At 45.1% G+C, this 27302-nt stretch overlaps 1 protein-coding gene across 3 annotated transcripts in view; it reads left to right on the top strand.

The window, feature by feature from the left end:
* Positions 1–27302, top strand: part of LOC143481008 (leucine-rich repeat and fibronectin type-III domain-containing protein 2) — an 83978-nt gene that overhangs the window by 9832 nt on the left and 46844 nt on the right. The window contains exon 2 of one of the 3 annotated variants that reach the window (XM_076978917.1): positions 11782–11922. The exons of the other annotated variants lie outside the window; for them this stretch is intronic. The gene's annotated coding sequence lies outside the window, so the exon portion shown is untranslated. The remainder of the gene's footprint in view (positions 1–11781; positions 11923–27302) is intronic. 3 annotated transcript variants of the gene reach the window in all.

Below are 27302 nucleotides of genomic sequence, written 5' to 3'. Positions count from 1 at the left end.
CGTGCCCCTACATGAAAGAGTTCAGCAGAACAGGCTGTTGCAAACCTAAGTATCCAAAGACAACACTCTTAACACAATGCGATCTGCTTATGTAGCACTTCAGATCAAATCACCACCATTCGGATGTGTTTTTGTTTCATTTCTTTCTTTTTTTTCTGTCCAGTGAGGATAGAAAGGATAGAAACTCTTCATTCTAAAGACTTACACTCTTATTATTAACTCTCATAACTACATAGTTTTCGTGTAGTTACCGACAGTTTCGTTTATACCAAGCTTCATACCAGAAATACCAGTTTTTACCATGTTCAATTCTCATTAAAGCAGCAATATGCCTTCTAGCCCTAGTATCATTCATACTATGACATACACGATTATGGTTGATAAAGTAAATGGAGTGTACAGTGTAAACCTAATAACATTTGCATAGGAGGACAATGAGTGAACGAGTCATACACTGCTCTCAAAATGACGCCTAGCACAACTATTCTCCATTTTGTCTGCTCCTGTAATTCCATTACTAGCTCATTGATTTTGGTAAAGGGACTTCGTCCGCCAGGGTGAATGAGTTCATGTGCATCGGGTATACGGCAGAGCCGTGGTCAGGCTGTGCAGCCACACTGGCGGTGACAGCCAAAGGGTGTATGCTTTCAACTTTGACCCCCCCCAAAGAAAGTGCCAGAGGACCGCAGGGCGCGTATCTTCTTCGACGAGCGGCACGGTTGCTGTCTGCTGGTTTAACGACTATAAATACCGCAGCGGTGTGTGGCCTTCGGGACGCGAGGATTTGAAACAATGCCCGAGCCGTGGGACAGAGACTGCTCAGTGCCTTGCCCGTTAATGAGGCCGAGGGCTTTCATCGCGCTTGCCTCTTTGAAAGCTCAGGTGCGTGCACTGTTTCCGCGACACACTTCGGGGCGTGCGGCTTCCAAGTCAAGCGACGTGCGGGGGCGGTTTAATTACCGGGCCAACTCTGGTGTTCCATTATGCTCGTAGCATAACGGCGACGATCGTTATTGCGTACCTCGCCAAGACATATCATTTGATTTAGTGCGGAGTAATTTGTAATGGATACATAGAGTCACGCAGAGTGCTGTTTCAGAGGGCTTTGTATGCACTGGAGATGTTTTGTCTCCCAAGATATTTGTTATAGGTTACTAAGGTTATAGGTTTGTTGTACAGTTACTAAGATGCTTCAGTTTTATCATTATTGCTGTGATTTGACACATTGAAAGAATGGGATTTCAGCCATAAACATTGTCTGGTCTTTTTTTCTTAATTCTTATGTTTTCGTGAAGTGAAATGCAAACCACAGGGGTTGATTTGCATTTGTTTTTTGCTGTTTTGGAAATAATTTTGAGTCTCCAGCTAATTGAGAGCATTTAAAGGCTTCCTTATTGTAAGCATGTGCATAATTGAGGTTAAATAAATTATAGATAAATGAAGCCCTTGTGGAGGGAGGGTCCTGTGTTTGTGTTTACGCCACAGCTCAGGACTCATTCTGCTGGCCGACGATCGGAGCATAACGAGAGAATTGGGCCCTAAAATTGGGTTATTCTTATTCGCAGTTAATGGAGTGCATCTGTGCGCATGCTTCTAGTGCCCTGAACCACATCGCCTCTGTCTGCTCTCTACCTGGAGTGAGTAGACGGTGCTTTTCAAGATCACTCATCTCCAAAATATATTCAGATTCGTTCCGTGATTCCTCCCTTTTCCTCCCAATGGCTCACGGCAGCCATACCCTGTACCCGTGGTGGTAAGCGGCCCATCTCACGGTTGTCACGGAGGCTTAACGTATGTCTGTGTGTTCCAGCCTGGTGGGAGACTTCTGTGGGACTGAGCAGATAGCCACCCACAATCAGACCAGGCTGACTGGTGGCTGCATGGTTGCGGGTGGCTGAGCTGCACACCGGCCCACACGCCACCCTGCACGCCGACCCCTGAACGCCACACCACCACCCGCACGCTGCATCCCCGCCCCACATGCCGGCCGTCACGCCGCCCTGGACATACCACGGGATCTCAGCTGCGAAACTGTCAAATAGAGAAGCTGTCATGGAAGCTGTAAACAAATATATAATACAGAGCGTATGTATTTATATAAAATATAAGCGTATGTATTTATTCCTCACAGCCCACTGGGACATTTACAGGCTGCCCTATGAAAAGAACACTAATAATATATTTTTAATAAATGGATGATTTTGCTTCTGCTCCAGGTAATGAGTGAAGCTTTGGCGTTAGTAAAAATAATAGATTGTATCTGGGTTATGTTGGGAAGAGCGGTTTTTATCCACTCCGCATTGCCAGTGCGCATCTCCGTGGGTGAAGGTGATGTTGTCCTGTATGAAAACACATGAGGACATCTCCCTCAGCACTGCAAGCACATGACGTCTGTCTTTCCTGAAGCACACACACCAGGTGGCTGTGCAGCGTCTCCTAGCGCAGGAACATACGGACGTTCATCCTTCCCCACATGTCAGGTCAAGATTCTTCACCAGCGTCGAGCGCAGGCATTGAGAAACAGTGCAGTGTGAGCTTGTCTCGGGCCCTGGTGGGCCCAGCGCGAGTGTTTTGCAGAGCTACAAAGCAGGCCCGTGGTGAAAATTGCAAGTGCTAGAAATCGTTTTGTCACACCCCTAAATGTTTTCGAGCGAGACGGGAAATATCACATGGAAAGTGGCTATGACAAGGCCCGCCGTCAGAGTGAACGTCTTTGCTGCCAACTACTACTGGCGAACAGAATCATTTAATGACACATTACGAGAGCTCTTCACACTTCTTAAACAGATTGCCGCTACTTTTGCGAGTGCCGTCGTGCTATTTGGCAAAGCCTGGGAAAAGTGGGGCCAGTGAAACAGAGTGGGGGGATAAAAACACTCGGTCGGTCGATAGTCGGATGTTTAGCGAGAACGAAAGCGCTGATGGATGTCTAGAGTGGGGGGAGGGGCTTGGCCAAACAAAAGCACTGGATTAGAGGTTTTCTGCCATGTGGCCGCTGAAGCCAGCCCGGCTAATGACTTAGTGTTAGCGTTTAGCATTCCTGAACCAGAGCCCTGTGTAGATAAGTGTGTGTGAAGAGGGTCGGTAAGTTGGCATGAAGATGTGGAGGATGTTATAGAGTTGTCAGCCATGCCGCGGGAGGGCCTGGATGTAAAGCCCACCTCTGACGGGAAGTCTATCGCAGAAGGAAACCTCTCTGTGTGGTAGCCAGTGGAGCAAAGCTTAGAATCAGATTAATTACAACCAGACAGGAAACTTCTGGCTCACATACAGGGGTGGTAGGGACCTCTTATACAGCTGCACAACTTCTCCTCTGTCTCTCTCTCTGTCTGTCTGTATTTCTGTCTGTCTCTCTCCTTCTCTACTAACACACACACACACACACACACTCACACACACACACACACACACACACACACACACACACACACACACACACACACACACACACACACTTTTAAGCGGTGTGCTGTCATTCTGTCATTCACATCTCATTGGCTAGGCTGTTACATATGTATGATGGCCTAATGCCCCTCTGGCCTTCAGAATGCCTGAACGTGGGCAGGAGCTCCTGTGAGAGACCGGACTGATCTACTGACACACGTGGGCGGACCAGCAGGACGCAGGAGATTTGGCTTCTTTAATTACGCTTCTTACCACCACGAGCCACCATACTTGTCTGCCATGACTGTTCACATACAAATACTGCCATAGCACTGATTCTCTTTGGGGAGTCATTACGATTGGTTTACCATAATCATGTATTTATGCAACTTAATCTGTTTTTAGTGGCACATATGTTAAATCTTACATTTACAGTTATCCTATTGATAGCAGAGATACACTTTGTATACAGTATTCAGTATTCAGCAGTTCATTATGCTTAAATTATACTCTGCCTTGTGACATTGAACATGGACATGGGGTGACATCTGTCCCTCACTGGCTAATGTCTCAGAGAGGCTGGGCTGCTCATACTTCCTGGTCATTTACAGTACACACAGTGAGTTGGTTGTATTGATACATATTAGAATGTGTGTTAGAGTAGATCTGTATTAGAGTGATTGAAATGTCTGTTGGTGGAGAATCAGTGGAGAGGACTGTGGTATACAGTTCTGTAATGTGGCATGACTGTACTGCTGGGTGAGTCAGTATGTAGTCAGTTTACTTCGTAGAAGCATGTGTAATCAGATAATTCTCTATTTGTAAACAATCTGGTTGTGTATTTGTTTACTCTTCTGTAATTGTGGAGTTGTAAGTGCCTGCTTTTGTATTTCAGAGGTAATTTCAGTGCTGCACGGGTACATGGGCCCTTCAGGCTATAGAGCATGGGCCCTTCAGGCCATAGAGAATGGGCCCTTCAGGCTATAGAGCATGGGCCCTTCAGGCTATAGAGCATGGGCCCTTCAGGCCATAGATCATGGGGCCTTCAGGCTATAGAGCAGGGTTCGGCAACCTATGGCACGCGTGCCACCGTTGACACGCCGAGGCATAATCAGTGGCACGCGACACGCTGGACCAGCATCAGCAAAAAAAATTAGTAATAAAAAATCTCAGACAGAAAGCACGATCCTCCAATCGAAATCGCTCCTCAACGCTCTGCTAAGCGGAGGCGTTTATACTTGGCGATCGATCGCGATATAATATAATTGCGATATAATTGTGTTCATTTACACCCGGTTGCCGACCCCTGCTATAGAGCATGGGCCCTTCAGGCCATAGAGCATTGGCCCTTCAAGCTATAGACAGAGGCGGTCTTTGCATAGAGGCGTGGCTAGGCAACTGCCTTGGGCCCCTCCCACTGCAGCCCACTGTAGGAGCCTCCTGACTAGTTAACTTATTTCTCGCATATTAATGTTGATGGGCCCCCTAGCTAATTTCGCCTTGAGCCCCCAAATTGCTAAGTCCGCCACTGGCTATAGAGCATGGGGCCTGAGTAGCCATATCTTAAACTCATGTCCTCGTTTTCTTCTTTGTCGTCGCACATCGTTTTGCACATGCCGTACGGGCTGTGACCAGACAGGCCAATGTATCTGGATCCGAGGATCGTGAGTCAACCATCTTTTCTTCGGCCCGATTGCTCCGCCCGTTTGCGTCAGACCGCCCCATTCTGCCATGGCATGTCTCCACTCCTCGTGATGCGTCTCGTAGGCTGTTAAACACCGACAGTGTGTGAGCCCTGGTGATTGAGTGCAGCACCCCGTCATCTCACCTCCGAGGCAACCACGGGGTTTTTTATTAATCCGATGAAGATGTCACATTAGACGACGAGGTTAAAAGAGAAGAGGCTGCATGTGGAAACATTCAGAAATTTCTGACAGGACAGTGAAGGAAATACTCAATTAGTTTAGCAGAAACGATTTCCCGTCAAAGAAGAGTGCCTTTTTTGAAATGGCTGTGACTGGACTGTAGATTGTTGTTGATTTATTTATATGTGTTTTTATTGGTTTGTTTTTTTCTACCGTTACACCATAAGTGAACATTGAGTAAAAACCACCCATATATATATATGTGTGCACGTGGCTAACTGCTAGTAGAATTACCAAAGTGCATATGCATATGATATTTATTTTAAAAAGATTTATTTATTTAATTTTTGGATCATAAATATTTGCCAGCTTGTTTCAGATCTTGGTTATGGGATTTTCTTTGAACGCTTGAGATATGTGGTGTTGAGCAGATGTTTAGGACCATGCCTTCTGTTCCCTGCTGGTCTGGTGTTGGTTGGGCCGCACGTCGGATGAGAAGTTCTCAAATCCACCAGATCTGGGCTCAGGCAAAACAACAGCTGCTAGGACAGGGGGAAAATTGCAGCCCAAATCAGGTAAAACGCAGAGTCTAGCGAGGTGGAACGAAAAAGCAGGATGACGGCTTTAACCTGGTCGAGCGGAGTGTAATGAGTGTGTATGAGAGGCGTGTCCACGCTGGGCGTAATCCTTCCTGAGAGGACTCGGCCTGCGTCTGGAGGGAGCCCAGCGGTCGGGGAGAAGGAGCGGGCCCATCGTAAAGACAGCTCATCCCCACCGCCTGCCAGACCTGTGGAAGGTGTGCGGCCCGGCGAGGCTGGAGGGATCTGGATCTGTCTCCGTCTCTCCCTGCCAAACAAGCGTTCCAGGCCTCCCGCGCTAAATAGTCAGAATCACAATCTGGCAAAGGCTGTTGAAATGGCATCAGTGGGAGATTCTGCTCGCAGCGGTGCAGCTGGGAAGGGATGAGTTGGGTCCTGTGCAGGTACACAGCAAAGAAATGATCTTCAGCGCGGGTTTATGTATTCACGCTGCCAGGAACGTCACGGTTCCGACTCCCTCTCGATTCCTGTCTCCCTCGCCAGAGGAGATCTTACTCATTTGGACGTATGGTAGGTTCTCATCACGCTAGTGTTTTATCCTGACTAGGAGGCAAAGGCAGAGCACCGCAGTGGTTCATTAGAGCTTCTGTAGGAATGGTTGTCAGAGCAAGACAGAAGCAGATGGGATGTTTAACACAGGTAGGTGATCACGGGAGGGGGACAGGAAGCCAGGCAGAAGTGCCAATTTTAATATGCGTATGTATGAAGTATCAATAGACATATTCAAATGAAGCTCAAAGTATGCAAGATCAGCATGCAGTGTGTATTGTAATTGTGCCTCCTCATAAAGACAGCATAAAGGAACCAGGGAGGAGTCAGATCTGGTGTGGACCAATCAGAAATGTAGGAACCACTGCGGAAACCGCAGCCTGGTGACATTAGTTGTCTAAAATGAAAAAAAAAAAAAAACTTTCATTATGTGTCATTTCTGTCCTTGTGCTTCCCCTGGAATGAAACCCAAATCACATTAAATGAGATGCTCCAGTGCTTGCCTTGTGCTCTGAATGCAACATTACAGATTCAGCTGTACGAATGAAAACATCTGCCTCCATCCTACGAATTTCTCGTTTCTTTTTAAAATCAATTATTAATGTCTCCACTTGCATCCAGTATCAGCTTTTCCGGCGTGGATTTCGCAATTCACATTGTACATGCGGCGTGAGATATGAAAGGTCACGTTGGGTTCGGCTTCCCCAGATACGCCGTGCTCACCTTCACACGCTCTTCATCCCTGTTTCCACAAATACTCCTGCTCAAGGGTTTACTCCAGCAGTCACGTGGATGTCTCGAGCTGTGTGTCAGTAATGGGGGCCCGGGTGTCAGCCACAAGGCTGGGCGACATGCCTCCCCCTAAAGCTGGCGTGTGTTCGCCTGGCCCCCGTGCGCAGCAGAACGCAGCTAATGTAGCCGACGACTGACAGCGTACGGAGTGGCAGCTCGGAGAGACATGGACCTGTGTGCTTAGGAGATTTACAGCGTACGATCAGTGCACATGCGGTCTGGGCTTCCATCGAGCGCGCGGGTTTTGGTATTACGTTTCCCCTTAGCGGTTCGTGGGTGTCAGAATGGGGCGGCGGCGTGTAAAAGCGGAGTGGGCGGAGCCAGCAAGCTGTGTGGTGGATCAGGCCAGGCGGGAAGCCGGTATGGTGGCGTGGAACGGCAGAAGCTCCCCGAAAAGGACATGGAGCCATGCGAACACCTTCCACGTTCAGACTAATGCAGCTTTCTGCTTCCTGTTACACAGCGTACTCGCAGACGACAACAAATGAGGCCAAATTGAAGAAAGCAATTGGCTGTAAAATAGGCACCCGGATCTAGTGAAGAGCTAAAAGGGAGCTGAGCTGAATGCTTGATGCTGACTAGTTTAGATAAGTGGAAATCTGAGCATCTCAAGATGGGCTTAATCCTCATGCCAACTGCATAAAAGCTCAGCCTACATCACACACTGTCACAACCCGAATGAATGAATGAGTACATAAATAAATGAATGAATGAATAAATTAAAGAATGAAGAAATGATTGAATGAATGAATAAATGAAAGAATGAGGAAATGAATGGCGGAACGATTGAACGAATACCTGAATGAATGAATGAATGAATGAATGAATGAATGAATGAACGAGTTCATGAATAAATAAATTAATTAATTAATTAATTGATGAGTAAACAAATGCAACTTCTATTGATTCATATAATTTGTGTCTTTCTTCCTAACTGCTCTTGAGTGATTTTTGCTTTTCATAAAAGAAAATAAAGCCGTTTGATTGTTGTCTGTAGCTTTGACTGCTGGCGTATTGAAGTTATTAGACGTCTAAGGGTGACGTCGACAGGGTGGGAGTGAGATGTGAGTGAGAGTGGACCGTCTTTATTCTCCATTTGCAACACAAATAGCAGCACTGTGGCGATCAGTAAGAGAAGGAAAAGAGGCGACAGGGCTGGCAGTAGTTTCTCCATCCGTAGCAACACAGCGGAGTGGCGGTAAAACTCAGGGTGTGTGTAGCACACGAGGAGGAGGAGCAGCGTGCAGCACACTGGAGGGTGATCCTGCGGACCTACATAGAGGAAGAACCATGAGAGGCCAAGAGGCAAAACAAGCACAGACAAGTAGTCTGTGTGTGTGTGTGTGTGTGTGTGTGTGTGTGTGTGTGTGTGTGTGTGTGTGTGTGTGTGTGTGTGTGTGTGTGTGTTTCTCTAGCTGCTTGCCTGCAACACCGTGATATTAAGATTTTTTTGTATATAATGTTATTTTCAGAGGGATAAAGAGAACTGGCCTTATCTGGTATATGCTGGTCTACACTGGCATGGAGCATGTTGAGAGGGAGGAGTCACAGGTAAGAGTCACAGGTAAGAGTGACAGGTGAGGGACAGGTAAGAGTGACAGGTAAGAGTCACAGGTGAGAGTGACAGGTAAGAGTCACAGCTAAGAGTCACAGGTAGGAATGACAGGTAAGAGTCACAGGTTAGAGTGACAGGTAAGAGTCACAGGTAGGAATGACAGATAAGAGTCACAGGTTAGAGTGACAGGTAAGAGTCACAGGTAAGAGTCACAGGTAGGAATGACAGGTAAGAGTCACAGGTTAGAGTGACAGGTAAGAGTCATAGGTAAGAGTCACAGGTAGGAATGACAGGTAAGAGTCACAGGTTAGAGTGACAGGTAAGAGTCACAGGTGGAATGACAGGTAAGAGTCACAGGTAAGAATGACAGGTAAGAGTCACAGGTACGAATGACAGGTAAGTGTCACAGGTAAGAGTCACAGGTAAGAGTCACAGGTACGAATGACAGGTAAGTGTCACAGGTAAGAGTCACAGGTAGGAATGACAGGTAAGAGTCACAGGTAAGAGTTACAGGTAAGAATGACAAGTAAGAGTCACGGCTAAGAGTGAATACAGAGTCAGGTATATTCAGAGAGTCTAAGAAATTGTAGATCTGAACTTTAATAAGGTCAAATGAAAAAAAAAAATTGTTTTGTTGATTCATAATAATGATAATATTTATTTGTTCTCTTACAGCCTCAGACATTTTGAGATAATTAATTTAGTCATGTATGTAATATTACTGAAACATAAGCCATATTACCTTATTTCATAATTGCTGTAATTAATTTAGTAGTATTATATTTAATATAACTGAAACATAAACAATTTTTCCTTATTTAATAATGACTGGATTTCATTTTCTTATCGGCCTTAAATGTATTTCTAAGCTTAGCAGCTGTTATAGACCAACTAGTCTCTAGTGTAAAGGGTCAAATGATAATAAACTGAAGAGAAGCATGGCTGCATCTGTACTGTGGCTCTGTTGACCACTTTTGTTTTGAAAGGTAAAAATATGTTTGTTTGTTTTTTTTTCATTTGGTTCATTTGGCTTTTTTTGTCTTTGTTCATGCCAGTAGAAATATAAAGATGTAGGCATCACACAATAGGTTTGGGATGAATATGCTCTCCTCAGTAATGTGATTGTTGGAGAACTCTGCCCCCCACCCCCCCACCCTCTCCACTAACCCTTGTTATTTAATTCCATGCGACTACTATAGTGCCTGAACTCAAGCCTGTGTTTAATTTGTCATGAGTTTCATAACACATACGGGATCTAGCTGTTCATTCATAAGGACTAAATTTATTTATTTAAAATATGAGTACATACAGTGAAAAGAGGGCATTATATATATATAAACTAATAATGGTTGGTCATGATGACATTGGTGACATGATCTATAATAGCTTGTGTTAGTGAATTTATCAGTGCTGAAGGATAATCTATCAGGACCACTGGGTAATTAGCCTCCCATATAAAGTCCATTGAATTGGTAAGTGGCTTGTATGGGAAACAAATTATCCAGTGGTCCTAATACATTATGCTAGAGTTCTGATGAACTAATATACACTTAATATAGGCCATGCTGTCATCTTACGACCAAAGACAGCAGATCCATCCGACGTTTGTCTACACATTAATACTCTTTACTGCATTGTGCCAAGTTTAAATGAAAATAGACCTCATGAGTGATTTCTTATACACTCAGACGATGAGTCATATGCTAACGGGTAGCTTATTTCTTGTGTTTATGTGCTTTAGTAAAGCCCGGGGCTACTGCTGCAAGATGCACTTTACTGAGTTCTGAGGCTGGATTTGCTTGCATTGAATGAACACGTATGATTATAACGTAGCTCTTCTCACACTGTGAAAATTGCATGAGTTTGTGCTTAAGTAGGCTGAATAAGGAGTCTGAATCAAACACTACAAGGAAAACCACTCAGTGCACAGTTAAAGGCCATCTTTCTCTTCCCTGTACACATCTTCCTTCAGAAAGCCTTTAATTTTTTTTACCAGAAATGTCACCATGGGACTTGCGTGTATATTTATTCAGGAGAAATGTGGGGAATAACACATGACCACGCCTCTCTTCAGTGATGCCTCTAGCTGCCACAAATAAATTGTGAGGCACACCGTTTGCCTCTCACAACTTCTGACTACAGTTAGCAACATTTCAAAAGCAGAGAAACAACAGGGCTTGTTCTACAACAACAGAGAATGACATCTGTGTAGGACGGGACTGGGAAGAGTGATGTGCGGGATATGAGGAAACCTTGGAGACAATGAGACCAGAAACCTAATCATATATATCTCCAGCTGGATAATAACATTAAGTCCCGGAGGGTAGGGTAGCGTAGAAGAATGACTTTCAACGACTAATGTGGAAGAAGTGTTATACAATAAGTGAGTGCATGAAACACTGGGTTCATAAACTGCTGCTGGGGGATGTGTTTTCAGAAGTGCTGGACAACTATTCTGGCGCTTAGCCTCGCTGTTAAACAGTTTACGACTCACCCTTCCTTGCGTTAAAAGAATTTGGAGCTGCGTCTGATGTGCAACACAAGGACTGGTCTGAGGTTTTGAGCTTTCAAAGCGCAGCGTGGTCTGAGGCCGTTCTCGCTTTATGACGTGATTTACTGCCGCTCAGTAAACACCTGCCTAAAAGCAGTTGAATGTCTCGCAAGTGAAAGAGTGACCCAATGAAGTGGAATACTACCTTGTCAGTTTGCTGAAGGAGAAGTCACCTTGCTCCACTCCACCAAGATGGGAGGGAGGGAGAGGGAGAGAGAGAGAGACAGAGACAGAGACGTCTCTGACTGTTTGTTGCCAGCAGGGAGACAGGAAGGTCAGTAAACAAACCAAACCGCATTTTTTCCCGCAGCTGTGTGTCACTCTGCCTGCGGTTCAGCTCCGGTGACCGCACCTCAGCGCGTCCACGTTACTGCATGATTTATCGACAGAGGGGCTGCTGTCAAGTTCGATATTGCCTCGTGGAGTGCTAGTCAAAAATGAGCCAAATATATCTCTGAATTTGGGCGTAAGGCACTGTGAGGGCTTTGCATAGCAGTGCTGGAGCTGTTGATTTACTTACTGCATGGTACATTTCTTTCTTGTCAGGGATTATATTTCCTCTGGGGTAGATGCTGAGAAGGGAGGCGTTTTCACCCTCTTCTGTCCCCGCGGCCTTTGCTGAACACTGGAGCTAAACGAAGTTCTCCTCGCCAGCTTGAAGCCACCGTCGTGTACGTTCCAGCAAAGGTTCGTGTGGAGTGTTTATGGCTGTGTTCTGGCAGCAGGCCCTGTAGTCGTGGTCTCCGTAACATTACTTCTCCGTAGGGCAAGATGTGGTGGGCTTTTAATTGCTTCCCCATAGATCGCTGCCTCATGGAGAAAGTAGGTTAATTGTGTAGGACGGGACAGCCAATAACCTCCATGAGGCCGACGACGGTTACGGTGAAGCTTCTGCCTTTCCAGGTTTGCCAGTAAACATTCCTGAAATGAACTGAGGAGCATTCGTGATGTTAAGGACTGATGTATAAAATGCTTAAAAATGTCAAACTGATGCACAATGACATTGCCAATTTAACTATGATGTCCTTGACATCCTTTTATGATACTATGCTTAGTAATGTAGCAGTTGGTTAAATTGTCATGTCATTAGCAAACCATAACCCTCAGCATCACTAAACCATAAGTAATGGTAACAAAGTGCTCCCATTCATTGTTATATTGCTATCTCACAGTGAGCTATTTTTGCAGATCTATCAGTCTGCACTGATGCCAAATGTGTTACGGTTTATTAATGCTGACGTTCATGGTTTGGTAATGTTACAAATGCTATAAATAACGCTAGTTAACGGAACCTTAACGCAAAGCCCCTCCATGCCACCTAGGCTCCTATCGCACTCTCGATATCATCGGCCGTGCTGAATTCAGAGCTGCGCGGATGCTTCTTCATCCGTGACTTTCGGCTCCCGCGGTGCCCATCCTGTTCGGCTCCTCGGACAAAGCACGAGGAGATGGAGCACATGCACTCTTCTGGCGTGTGAGAGTGTCAGGCTGTCCGCCACCTGACATGTGGCGTAGTGTCTTCTACTGTGCCACCTGGCACGCCTCACCCCCCCCCCCCCCCCCCCCCCCCCCCCCCCTTAGGCAGGATTATTCACTCGCCCATCACACGAACTACAACAGTTTCGCACCGGAACAAGAAGAACGGGGAGAGAAAGCGCTAGTTAGATATGATCAGAGAGCCTGATTCTGGATTTATGTAGCTTTTCCAGGAATAATCTTGCAGGTAGGGCTTAGAGGTTTTCACGCTTCACCATAGTCTTGAGATAATACCTTCTTAAACAGTAGTGCACTCTGTGCTGGGAAAGGCCAGAGGAAGATGTTGCTGCCTCTTCGTGTAGAGTTCTATATTTGAACATGGAAATGTGCACTTTGACTTACCAGCACTAAAAGGCTACGGAACTGACAGAAGTGAGAAAACTAATACCGGCAAAACCTCCAGCCTTTAATTCTCCATGAGAGACCTGGTGAGGGTGAGGAACTCAGTGATCCAGTACGGGGCTGCTGGGAATGTTCAGATCACAGAGCAGAACAGCAATGCCACATAGGGACTGGGGGGGGGCAGGGGGGGGGGGGCTGCCCCTACTGTCACTGTATGGAGCATAACAGCTGCCTTAACAAATTAAAATAAAATGTTGAGCGCATAATTAAAAAAACATAATAATGTTGGTTCCTTCTAGCGAATTATGTAAAATATCACTTTATGTAAGAACATAATGTGTAAATGCACAAGAACAAGAACACACATACAGATCTTGTTCTTCCCATTGAGCTGACATCTCAGGACCTTCCTCACTCGTTTGGCCGTGTCTTCGTTCCTTGTGGTTTCTTCGTGATTCCCGTTTGCCTGTGGTACTCCATGGTACTTGTATCTGTATCTGCTATGTTTCGTTCTGGTAATGTGATCCCCTCGGTTCTGGCCACCTTTCCTCTCCTCGTAACCATCCGACTACCCTTGTCCAGTCCAAATGACATTCCGACATCATTGCTGTGTATCCTGGTGAGACGGATCAGTGAGTCGATGTCTCTTTCACTTCTGGCAGCTTGATGTCGGCCATGTAGAGGAGGTGGTTGATGGTCGCTGTATTGCATAGCCACTATCCGTAGCCACAGATGGTGTTGATTTCATTGAGGGGTTTCAGCCCATTGCAGTGGGAGCAGGGCATGTCTTTGGTAAATCCTCCTCCTGGTGATGTACTATTGGCCTGACGATGGCCTCTACGCTTGTCTTCCACAGCCCAATCAAGTTTGAAGGCTCTTAAGAGACTTGTATTATGTTATAGTGCCTCACTTATTCCCGGATCCATGTGTGGGTATTGGACAGGTGCACAGGTTGGTTTGTCCGTGCACAGTTTGGTCTGTCTGGTCTTAGACTTGAGTGTTTTATCCACCAGTTCCTTGGCCCTACTCTGGAATCACACTAGAGACTTTCTGGTCTAGTTCCAAACCCCCTGTACCAAAGTATATATATATATATATTATCCTCAAAACTATTTCAGAATTATTATGACCCTTGGGGATTATTTGATTGCCTCTTAAATCCTCTATCTGAAGGTCTAACTATAAATGATCAGAACATTTAATACATTTGATTTGGCATTAAGTTCAGTTAATTTTGATGAGCTTCGGTACATTGGTGTTTTAGTTTCACCACATGGGCAATCAACCTAGTTTCAGTGATCCTTTTAAAATAAGTGTATTAAATATAAACTCCTGGGTAGCTTCCTAGAACCACTGTACCTCCTATAGGACTGCAAATAACGAAAGATTATTATATTATAACTATGAAGCAATGTCTAATCTAAACTTTCTAGGGAAGATTATGAAGGTGGTAGAACTTACCCCTCAGTAACAACATCTAGGAGGAAATTCAGTTAATGTTCCGACCGTGCCACGGTGAAAAATGGCATTGGGTAAAGTTTTCAGTAACCTTAGGATGAGCACTGATGGGACCAGAGGCATTGATTGAGACTCCAGCGCCACCCAAGTGCTGCACTTCACACACAATATTTGTTGGCAAACTCCAAGGATCAGTGTTGGGGGCCACTGCTCTTCTGTCTGTGTGTAACGCCACATGGCCACATTATGAGTAAACACAGAGAACTTGCATAGCTTTGCAGATGACATTTCTGTTGCACCCAGTGAAATGTTGAAACGTTGATGGAAAAAATGAAAAGCAAATCTAACATATATATGATGTTCTAGTTTCATAAAAAAAAGGCTTTCAACAAAAAAAGATGAAACGTATGAAGCACATACATAGAAGCAAAACTGACGACAATGAACAAGAAAAGAGCAACGGAGGACAAAAATAGACCAATCAGCTGCTCACGATGCTCAAAAATAGATGCATGTTTGGAAGCAGAGAGATGATTGGCTGTTCCTCTGTTTCAGCTCAATCTCTGACACATTCGCTTTCTGCTGGATTGGATTCTGTTAATGTATCAAGAAGAAGATACGTTGAACAACATTTGCATTAAACGACATAATTTGCAGTCTTCTTAATACTTGTCACACTCAACCATGCACACCGATGCACTTCTTATGGCTCATAATATCTTCAGAAAGCAAGCTCTTGTAAAATCTCATAGCTTATTAGCACTTAGAAACCTGACCCTAAGGACTTTAGGAGGATAATAGAAGTGATGTTGAAGCATTTTCTCACCGAACCTGATGACAGGAGGATATCAATGATTTTTTAAAACTGTTTTGCAGCTGCATTTTGGTAAATGGTCATGCAAAATGGACAGCAACCACAACCGAGTTGTATTTAGTTTGTCAGGTGTGACCAGGCCTGACAGATCCAATGACAGGAAGTCCTCATCTCAGACACGAAAGTCGAGCGCTTCTGACTGTGTTTCATCAGTCTGACCTGAAGAGATGCAAGACAGGTCTGATCTCATCAAATTAATACATGATTGATTGCCAACTGTGACTTTTTTTTTTATACTGACTAACGTAAACTATGCCAAGATACCCTGATTCACCTTGTCAGGTGGTAATCACACAGAAGCTGTTGCTCTCTGACTGAAACGTTCATCTCACCTGCCAGGCCCATGCGGGCTGTGTCTCCCTGCTTGCATCATCAGAGATGCAGTGGATCTTCACTGATAGAGAAGCATTAGCATTTACATCATTGGTGCTGAGTGTATTTGACAGGTGGGCAACGTCAGTGTTCTGGTGTGTTCCCCTATGCCGCTCTGTGGGTGTTTGTGGTGTGAGTATTGGTAGAATCGATACCTTTTTGTGGTAATAATTTTTTTGACGTCATGTTGCAGAGTGATAAACCCACTGTGATTAGTGTTGATGCATCACATGCATATAATTGCTTGTCTTCATATATTTGGAAGCTCTGTCCTCAATGTTGGCAGATCCACCAGCGCCACTGGTAGAATAATGGTGTGTGTTATAGTGTGGCCCACCGGATTATACCATGTTTCACACAACACTGTCATCATCTTGAGTTCACGTGTGCGCTGTGATCCTGTTGTTTCCATTTTTGTAAGACACAATAAGCAAAAGAGCAACTGAGAAGGTTCACACAGGAGGGGTGAATATTATTGCTTGCAAAGTGATCTTTTCTTCCACCTTCTTCACAGCATCTAATAGTTTTTCAGATACTAGCTGCTCATATGATCTACCCAGGTCAACCGTACTTCTTGAAAGGGAGATGTCTACCATCTTGGGCTTCTCTGAAATCAAGAACGTCCTAACAGGTCTTTAATGGCTAACTCGTGGCGATGAGAAATCTGAGGAATATTCTACATTTATTCATTTTACTGATACTTCTGCCTATTGCCTCCAAGTGGGAAGCTTTGGAGTTCAAGTTTCTTTGCAAGCAGTGAAAACTAATCTTGCTCTCATACTTGTCAAAGTAGCACTACATATTTAATCAAAGTACCTTTTATATTCTGATGTGCATGGCGAGTGCAAAAAAAAGTTAAAGCTGTGGAAAAGCAGACACCATTTCCTTGACACAAAAGCTGACTAATATTACCAACAGCAGGGGATAAGTACAATAATGGGTCACCGAGGGAATCATTTGATGGCTGAAACACATCCTTTCGAACTTGGCCAGTGGAAGAAAATTGGAAAATTGGATTGTGAATGACTACATGTGTCACTTAAAGTTCACTCCAAACAAATAACTCTTGAATTAGTGTCTTTCTTCTCAAAATGTTGTATTGATCACTATTATTACGGATGTGTTAGTAACCCCAAGTTCTTGCCATGTCTCTAACCTTACATATGCGCACACACACACACACACACACACACACACACACATACACTGACAGTGCACACTCTAATGGTTCACACACACCTATTTTTCTTTACTTTCGCACAGCATGTCTGTACACACAATACGTTGACTTCATTCATGCATGTCACTGAACATCTTTCAAAGCAACAACACCCAACAACAAAAAAACAAAATTAAACAAAGACTTTTGAAATACAGAAAAGATTGCCCAGATTCCAATCAATAGAAAAACAGGATATCTGGCACCTTCTCTTAGCACTAAGTATCGATTTCCTCAAAAATGAAAGACTGCACAACAGCCTGGGACATGGCTACAAAGAAAGAAAAAATGGCATCATTATGAATTTCTCCAATTTGTTGGGCTATTCGCTGTCTGTGTTTAACTGCACTTCCTCCCGTTGAGTGCCATTCCCAACAGTTCAGTTGTTTCTCCCCATTCCCAACAGTTCAGTTGTTTCTCCCCATTCCCAACAGTTCAGTTGTTTCTCCCCATTCCCAACAGTTCAGTTGTTTCTCCCCATTCCCAACAGTTCAGTTGTTTCTCCCCATTCCCAACAGTTCAGTTGTTTCTCCCCATTCCCAACAGTTCAGTTGTTTCTCCCCATTCCCAACAGTTCAGTTGTTTCTCCCCATTCCCAACAGTTCAGTTGTTTCTCCCCATTCCCAACAGTTCAGTTGTTTCTCCCCATTCCCAACAGTTCATCTGTGTCTCAGCACAGTCTTGAGTCATTTCATTTAGTTACAGTCAAATTTAACAACTTGATTGCAAAACAAATGTAATGAATCAACACTGTGAACTAAAAGTCAGACATCCAAGACAGAAGGAGCAATATGCTATTCACATACAAGGATACAGCGTATTAGGCAAAAGTTTTCATATTTAATCAGTGATCAGTGATTGGTGATCTTTCAACCCTTGAAACGTGTTCATTGTCGCCCAGTGGAAGGTAGCTCTACCTCTTTGAGATTTCTAACTCTTACTAATTACTACAGTCATGGTAAGAAATCATCTGTTAAATTATGCATTCTTGCATGGGATACTACACTGTTTTAACAGCACAGCCCGGATCTCTTTGCCCATGTAGTCAGCTGTGGTTTTAGGGTGTCTAACTCCCACAGAGCACAGAAGAAAATGAGAAGTTTGTGCACCCACTCAACACAGCTCCTGTACATTTGCATTCTACAAATAGTGCTTCTGCCTTCATACTGTCATCAGCTTTGCTGTTTTGTTCCAGTTCCATTCAGCGATAGTCTCAGTAAATACACTCGGTGTGTTGAAAAGAAGATTGTTTTAAGCCACGAGGGTGAGAGAGCAGTTTGAATAAGCACCACGGAGACTTTAGTTCTGTGAAGACAGTGAGAGTCAGTGAGTCAAGTCTATGACTCTTATTTATCATACACATCTAGAAACAGTTAACTATGGAAGAGCATACATAACCACTCCACCTGTGCATATAGTAATAAATGCATGGCTGAATGCATGGTTTTCTTAAACCTTTTTTCTTAAAGAGGCCCATTCAATTGCATATCAGTGATGATGACTGGAAATACCCTCACAGCCTCTCTGCACTGATGTATTGTGGCACAAAGGTATTACTGCCCGTGTTTGTATAGTGGAGCTCTTCTGTGGATTACACAAGCTGTACTGGTAAACACTGGCTCCTTTTGGTGAGCCGGAACACTGAGCAGAGGCTCAGACATCCCGCTCCCCGCGGTCGTCCTCTCTGCCAGCGGCCCGAGGTCAAACCACCCATGCACACTGGCTAGAAACACTGGAGATTTGGGATTTAAGGTTTTGGGACCTTTAAGATTAAAATTCTTTATTTGCCCTTTGTAAACTAAATACATTGGAAATGTAGCAGTCAGTCAGATGAAACGTAGGACATATTCACTCACAAGTGATGCACAGCATGGCCAACAGCAGTGAGTCTGAAGGCTTAGCCAGTGAGAAGAGAAAGAAAGCAAGGCCATACGTGCTCCGTGATGCGTTCGGGTTTGCATTTTCTTAGGAGGCCGTAAGAAACGACTTTAGCTTTGTAAAGCTTTTCAATCCTCACTTATTTGTTTGAGGTCTTTGTGCCTACGAGCATGTCGCCTTATTTAAAGACACGCTCAGAACACAGTTATATGAACTCCAGGGCTAGTTTGACACAAAGGGGCGGACAAACTTGTATGCATTCGTATGGCAGTGTGACGTAGAGGTTGTTGAAGAGGGGAGGGAGGGGAATGCTATTACAAAGGTTGGACTGTGTGTGAAGTGTTTCTGCTGCTGGGATTTGGAGAATACCAGTTCCTACACCACTCTTCTCATTCCTGTATGTCCCTAAAGATCAGTTAAGTCCATTCGAACACCTTCTGTGGGTCCACTTAATTGTACAGCCCAGACCCTAAATCCACACAACAATTACTTGACTTTTGGAGGGAAGAGTGTCCAGGGAGAACTGCTCTCACTGAAGCTTACGACTGTTGCAGCTGATGATATACAGGTCTGGGTGGATGGTTCTATTCACGGGGGATTAGCGAGCTCTCGTGCTCTCCTGACAGATGAGTAACCATGGCAATCTGAGCGGCTCCTGGTGCGGGGCGCATAGGATGACTTCCTGCAGAAGCAGGCAAAGCTAGGCTATCAAACATTTGCAGTCATTGTGCAAACCATTGGGCTATTCATATTTGAATAATCCTGTGGTTTTTTCTCATAATAAAATCTTAAACGTCTCATGGAAAAAAAGAAAACAGAAAGGGTGAATAGAAAGGGTGTGTGCGTATACAGTATGTCATGCTGACTTGTACTAGGAATTCTACTCGGGAGGTAGCAAAATTGAAATAAAAGTTCAACACCATGCCCCAAGGCACACTGGGCTGTAATGAACTTGGGTAAATTACACAATGACTTGCTGCAATGCTTTTATGTCTAGCCATATGCAGGTGCTATAAAGCAAAACAGGCTATTAATACCACTTGTCAACACTTTTATGGGTGCATTAAACCTGTGCCGCTCTGACAGTGTTTAATACATATTAAAAGTATGACAAGTTTTTTTTTTTTTTGTTTTTTTTATAACTCACCCATTTCCTATTGGATAGGATTGGTAGAGAGCACCAATGTCTATGTCCAATTACCGGGGCCACTTTGCTTATCCTGCTATTGCGAAATGCAGAGAGGGGGAGGTGTGGAATGGGGGCCAGGTATCAATTACACTGTCCACTGCCTAACACACTGAGCACTACCATTGTACTTCTTGGCTACCTAAATCAAATGTGATTGTTATATGAAGAAAGGAGACAAAACATTAGAGAAAAAAAAGCATGATTAGAATCAAAGAAGCTGGGCGATTCAGCATGCTGCCTTGAAGCTCTAATTATTTCATTTCAATTATATCCATGTCTCTGGTATCCAGACCGTTGAGCCGCACGCCTACAGAACATTAGCGCTGGAACAGCTGTGCGCTTCCCCATTGTGCGAATGGTTCAATAGCTACAGAGCCGCTATAGCTATGTTTTCAGATATAAACCAAGCCACGTTGGGGGGGATTATGGGATGTGAGGGAGGAGGTCATGGTCTTTACCAGAAATGGTTCCCTATGGAATCTCTGTTCTGTGTATCTGAGGTCAATTAAATTCAGCACCACGAAACGATGTTCAAGAAGAGAATGCGTGATTCACCGTGCAGTTAATAAGCTGGTGCTAATGCAGACCACATGAATGATTTATGTGTTTAGGCTATTGTCTTTTGCAGATGTTCTGATAACGGACCACAAGTGTTTGGAGTGATAAATGACTTGAGCACTGTCTTGGCTGCTGTGATCCCCACAGACGTGTATTTCAGAGAGCATACAGTATGTTACACTGCCATGTTACCGCCGCACTGCACGGTAGAGTCATCACTGTTGTTATACTACCATGTTAATCATTAAAAAAAATCATGACACTACCATGTCAAAGTCATAATTGTTACAATACTATTTTGGAGACATTGTCTTGCATCAATTTGCAAAAAAATTAATTAATGAAATCAATAAATTTAATCAATAAAGATGCTAAATTAATTGTAGAATTTACAGGTTTAGCATGGAACAAATGGAAAGTTAGATCTGCATGAAAAGTTCAATATGCTTTGATTGTGTTAGGTGTGTATGAATGAAGTGTAGAGTTTTACTATGACAGTGTAGAAACGAGAGAGTTTAGAGAGCCTTGTGATTGGTGGCTTGTAGCACCAGCCCGTGACCATCAGAGGTTGACCCTGAGCCAGGAGCTAATCAGAGCTCGTCAGCCTAATCTCCTTCATGTGGTCCCACCCTATATAACACTTTTGCACTGTTTGTGAAGTCTTAGCGTGTGCAGTGTATCCTAAGCTTGCTGGTGAATGGTGTTATCAAGTCTCAGTCTTCCTTTGTGTTTGTCTCAAGTTTTCCCCTTTTCAATCGTTTGTCTTGTCCTTTGGTGGTTATAGTCTCTAGTCTGGAGTCTTGGTCTCCAGTGTAGCTCCCTAGCACCCTTGCAAAGTAGCCACCATGCATTCCCTACACTTTCTTCCCCTTTCCCCTTGCTGGTCCATCTAGGAGATGTTACCCTGCTAAAACGCCTACCAGGGGTTCATGTTGGGGGGGGTTCTTCACTCCTGACCACCCTGGCAGCCCTGCTGCCCCAGTACAGATTGGGGGGGGGGGGTTGTAGTAGAATAGAATGAATGGTAAGGAATAATGTTGAGTAGGCCTTTTCTCACCAGGAAAATATAAAACTGAATTCCACAATGAATCACCCTGTCTTGGTTCCATAAAACATGTTTTACTAAGTTTTAACATGAACATTAAAAAAAAAATTCCCCTTTTAATCATATCCTTGATGGCAGAGAGCTCTGATCTTATTCATTCCAGAAGAGAGCACTGCTACAGAGTCATAAACACTGAGGACACCACACAGTGATCTTCTCAATATCTAGCCACACACTGGGCCCTGGTTGCTCAGCATGTAGGTGTGTGGTTGAGATGTGAAGCTGGATGAAGTGCTCCTCACGCGCTCTCTGAACGGATGGCCTTCCTGATTATTCACATTCACACGGCATGACTTCACTTTCAGTAGCTGCAGCTATAGTCTAACTCCTGCTGTCTGCTTTTAACAACACAGTAAGCTTTAAGCTTTAAGTAGTGCTACGTCAACCAGACACCCTGCCGCCCCCCCCCCCCCACCCCCCTACGTGGTTCTGAGGCCATCTTCAGCTGGACTACAGAGAAAAACACCCTCCTGGGGATTCGTCAACTGTGTCCTTAATTGGTGCTTTAGCAACCGAGACATGAGGGAGGTAGTAAACTTCTGCGCTCTCTCCAGTCACGTGTTTAGTGTGACTTCTGGCTTCCTGATGCAAACAGCTGTACATTTTGGGCAGTCACGCTATCCCACCTTGTTAGCGACGGACGCTCGCTGCTCCCACCTGCCTTGCATCGTCTGGCTTGGCCGGAGGAGACAGTAATGGGTTTTCGACTCAGTGAGTGCACTCACAGAAGCAGCAATTTGAGAGGTGTCAATTTTGTCTGAGGCAAGGCATCCCTCTAGCTTGCAATCACATTTAGCCAGACACCACGCGGACGCGTTCAGCAGTAGCGGTGTTATGATTTAAAAATTCTAACGTATGCCCCGCGCTAGAGGTTAATGCTGGAGTCTGAGGTGCGAGGGCCCTTCAGATGTGGACGCGTTCCTGCTGGAAACGTTTGGCATCCTGTATTTAGGATGTGCTATATTAATGTGCAATGGGGCTTTTATCTTGTGCCCTGGTTGGGAGGTGTGATGATGGCTCTGGAGCTCCTACACGTGTTCCTGACGCCTGCCCATTCAGGTGTGTGTTGGTGAGCTGACGTCTGCCTGAAGGTGGACCCGCAAGCGAGTCCAGGCAGCCCTGATCAGGTGGAGCAGAGCAACTGGGAGAGTTGTACTGGGGGCCTCTTCCCAGATGGGTTAAGACGCTGATCAAATGGGAGTTGAGATGCTGAAGGTCAGAGTAGGTCAGAATGTACTGACCTTTAAAAATGTCACCCTTTCAACACCCTGTAATCTGATCATCATACCAGAGAAACAGGAGTGATTTTGACACACACACACACACACACACACACACACACACACACACACACACACACACACACACACACACACACACACACACACACACACACACACACACTATTGGATATACTGTGCCATCCATGGCTGTTGCTGTTTGCTGTGATGGCCAGAATGGTTGTAAAGAACCATTATTGTTATTAGATGGAGTGTTCTGGAGGGACTGAGGCCCTGTAATTCAGCCCTGTGTGTTTCTGTCACTGCCAAATGAATAATACATGGGGTCCCACTCAGCTGCCACACTGGCACTGGTACAGGTGAGTAGTTCACAGCAGGGGACCAAGCACAGAACACATTTATGTGTCATATACCTTTATTTTTATCAAGAGGACAGTTAAAGCTGTTTGGGCAAGTCCTACATGGTGATCATAAAATACATATTATAATTTGTCCAATTTGAGCCATACATCACTTCTAAGATGGATTATCTTGTGAGTATGGATGCGTACACTGATATGTAGGTGACAAAGTTGTATATAGGTCTATCTGGGTCTCTCTCTCTCTCTCTCTCTCTCTTTCTCTCTCTTGAAGGTATTTATTTTGACGGTTTGTTCGCTGAAATTCCATACTGAAGATGTGAGTCAACTCCCACCATGAAGATCTGCCAATCCACTAACACTCACCAATATGACCTCAAGTCTGTTTATTTCTTAACAGTCGTCAGCCACTTTCTCTTGCCATGTGTTTAGCATGTTGGACGTGCACACGCCTGCTCCTCAACGCTCCTACGGTTCATGTCCCTGGCCTTCCACATCAGCAGGATCAGCCAATGTGCTCTAAGGTTCCTGGTGGGCCTCTTGGAGGGCTTGTTGAGTTGGGGGAGGCGGATGGTGCAGCTGTAGCTCGAGCCCCGGCAGCAGTGCGGGTTGCGTGGGGCTTCTTCCTCACCCGCAGGGTTTGAGATGGCTCATTTGCATCCTTGATCCAATATGTAAATTGGCTTCGATTTGGTAGAACAGCATCCTCGGCAGGCTGCAGTGACACCGTGTCCATGCTAAGAATGCCCGTTCATGTGGCTTCATGCTAGCTGCTTCTCGCTGCCTCGGGGAGACGGGAATTCAGAGCAAAATCAGGGTTGGTAGCAAAATCAGGGGCGCCAACGGTTATGACACCTGATCCATACCGAGACTTTTCATTGCGGTCTTTGCACGAGACTTCGTGCCGGCAGTTTGGACGGGTAGAGAACCTGCCATTTACTTCCTCCCGCCAACACCGACATTATCTTTGTTTACGTTACATGAAAAAAAAAATGCTACATGAAATTTTGTTGGCCTCTTAATCCCGCAAGTGGTGTTTTATATTTAAGTCATAAACGAGTTAAGTGAAATGGTGAAAATGTGACCAATGAACACTACAAAACACACATACCCTAAGGCCCTTCAAAAAGCCTTTTGACTTTTGAAGTATAAACAAATAATGAAAAACCCTCGACTGCATTGCTTACAGCTAGAGGTTGTTTTCATGGAAGAGAAACCGATAGCTTTATTAAATGTATGGAGTGTAATCCACTGATGTTCAAAGAGAATAGAAGCTACTGTAGCAACATAGTTACTCCTTTAAAGAAACGGTTCAAAATATTCTCTTTAATACCCAGACAAAATATTCTTTGAAGATAAATTAAGAACTTAGAATTAAAAGCTTAGTTAAGTAAATAACACCAAGAGAACACAAGCAGAAAGTTCCCAAACTTTTTGGCAAACAAATGTAGAACAAAAAAAGAGAATTTTTATCACATTTCGAAGATTTGCTGAGTTGTTACTAATTTACTAAAATGTTTATTTCCCCTTGAAACATTTAGTATTAATTACACGGCTGAGAATTGCTGGGAATGATCCTCTGTGTGATTGACTGGCCAGTCATTAGCCACTGAGAGTCAGATGTGATCCCGCATAAAGCAGGAAATGGCGGCTTCATAGCAGCTGTTTGCGGGGACGGTGGCGTTAGTGCCCCGCCTCACACTGTCACTTTGATTTGCAGATCAGTCACTCGCACGCTGTGTGTGAGACAGCACACGCCACTCAGCCACTGTACGCAGGTGTCACTGGGTGAGCATCTCTGACAGATGGCCACACCATAATTATATTGGATGAATAAGTAAAGAAAAGGGAGGTCCCGAGAGAATTCTTAAATTCTGGCCAAGGTCCAGTTACCACCAACATCGACACTTTCTGATATATACATATACATAGAGAGAGAGAAAGAGAGAGAGAGAGAGAGAGAGAGAGAGAGAGATCAGCTGTGGGTTCTGGTACTGATGCTAATGGGCTTTGAGGTCCCATATTCTTTAATACTAATCCCCCGACTAAGGGGTGATATACGTAGTGTTGTGAATGTTGTGGTGCATACAGGAACTCTCTGTATAGCTGTGTAGCTCATGTTTAGCCTCACTCTTCAGTATTGACCTCTGCTGGAGTGCAGTCGCACCGGTGACTCATTACTAGATGTTAAATATTCAGTCAGAGTGCTCCCAATGGCCCAGTCCTCCTTCTCTTCTTCTCTGTTGCTTTTATTATGATGCCTTAATAACATCCTCTACTATTCATTTTCATGTTTACGAGTACCTGAATATACTTGTGCAAGTCAAGTCCATAGATTCATGTATGCGTAATAATGTTTCTGCTCAGTGTAGCTGTGATGAAGAAAGTTAACAGCCTCCACACACTGCCTCAAAGGCTGCAGCCTCCACACATTGCCTCACAGGTTGTAGCTTCACATACTGCCTCACAGGCTGCAGCCTCCACACACTGCTTCACAAGGTAGTAGTGCCACACGCTGTCTCACAGGCAGTTGCTCCACACACTGCCTCACAGGCTGTAGCTTCACACACTGCCTCACAGGCTACAACCTCCACACAATGCCTCACAGGTTGTGGCCTCCACACACTGCCTCACAGGCTGTAGTGGCACACACTGCCTCACAGGCAATAGCTCCACACACTGCCTCACTGGCAGTAGCTCCAAACACTGCCTCACAGGCTGTAGCTTCACATACTGCCTCACAGGCTGCAGCCTCCACACACTGCTTCGCAAGGCAGTAGTGCCACACGTTGTCTTGCAGGCAGTAGCTCCACACACTGCCTCACAGGCTGTAGCTTCACACACTGCCTCACAGGCTACAACCTCCACACAATGCCTCACAGGTTGTCGCCTCCACACACTGCCTCACAGGCTGTAGTGGCACACACTGCCTCACAGGCAGTAGCTCCACACACTGCCTCACAGGCAGTAGCTCCAAACACTGCCTCACAGGCTGTAGCTTCACATACTGCCTCACAGGCTGCAGCCTCCTCACACTGCTTCGCAAGGCAGTAGTGCCACACGTTGTCTTGCAGGCAGTAGCTTCACACACTGCCTCACAGGCTGTAGCTTCACACACTGCCTCACAGGCTACAGCCTCCACACACTGCCTCACAGGTTGTGGCCTCCACACACTGCCTCACAGGCAGTAGCTCCACACACTGCCTCACAGGCTGTAGCTCCACTCACTGCCTCACAGGCTGCAGCCTCCAGATACTGCCTCACAGGCTGCAGCCTCCACACACTGCCTCACAGGCACTAGCTCCACACACTGCCTCACAGGCTGTAGCTCCACTCACTGCCTCACAGGCTGCAGCCTCCAGACACTGCCTCACAGGCTGCAGCCTCCACACACTGCTTCACAAGGCAGTAGCTCCACACACTGTCTCACAGGCTGTAGCCCCACACACTGCCTCACAGGCTGTAGCTCCACACACTGCCTCACATGCAGTAGTGCCACACACTGCCTCACAGGCAGTAGCTCTACACACTGCCTCTCAGGCTGTAGCTTCTTGCACAGCACATTTCTGACCCCATTTGAAGGGCCTAGTAGAAAATGTCTCCCTAAGCTATCTTTCAAAAGTCAGTTAAATGTAAGAACCTGTCAACTAAGCCAATGTTTCCATTTCTCATCCCCTTTAACAGAGCGCATTACTGATTGGTGTGCAGCCAGCAGTCTGGCTGACAGTCCTGTGTGATTATATGATATGATTCGGTCAGAAAGTGAACACTGGAGTCAGCTGAACTGACAGAGTTCTGACTTCCTGAAGTTGGATGTGGGCCTAAATCCTCCCTGAGAGCTCTGCTTGTTTGCAAAGCTAGCGGAGACTCCTTTTAAAACAGATTACTGCAGGGCCTCACTGTCTCTCTCAGGCCCAGGAAACGAGGCATGCATAA

Source organism: Brachyhypopomus gauderio, chromosome 17 (genome assembly GCF_052324685.1).
Source record: "Brachyhypopomus gauderio isolate BG-103 chromosome 17, BGAUD_0.2, whole genome shotgun sequence".
In the NCBI taxonomy this organism is placed as follows: domain Eukaryota; kingdom Metazoa; phylum Chordata; class Actinopteri; order Gymnotiformes; family Hypopomidae; genus Brachyhypopomus; species Brachyhypopomus gauderio.
Note: the sequence above shows the minus strand (reverse complement) of the source record. Positions and strands in the feature narration are given on the sequence as shown.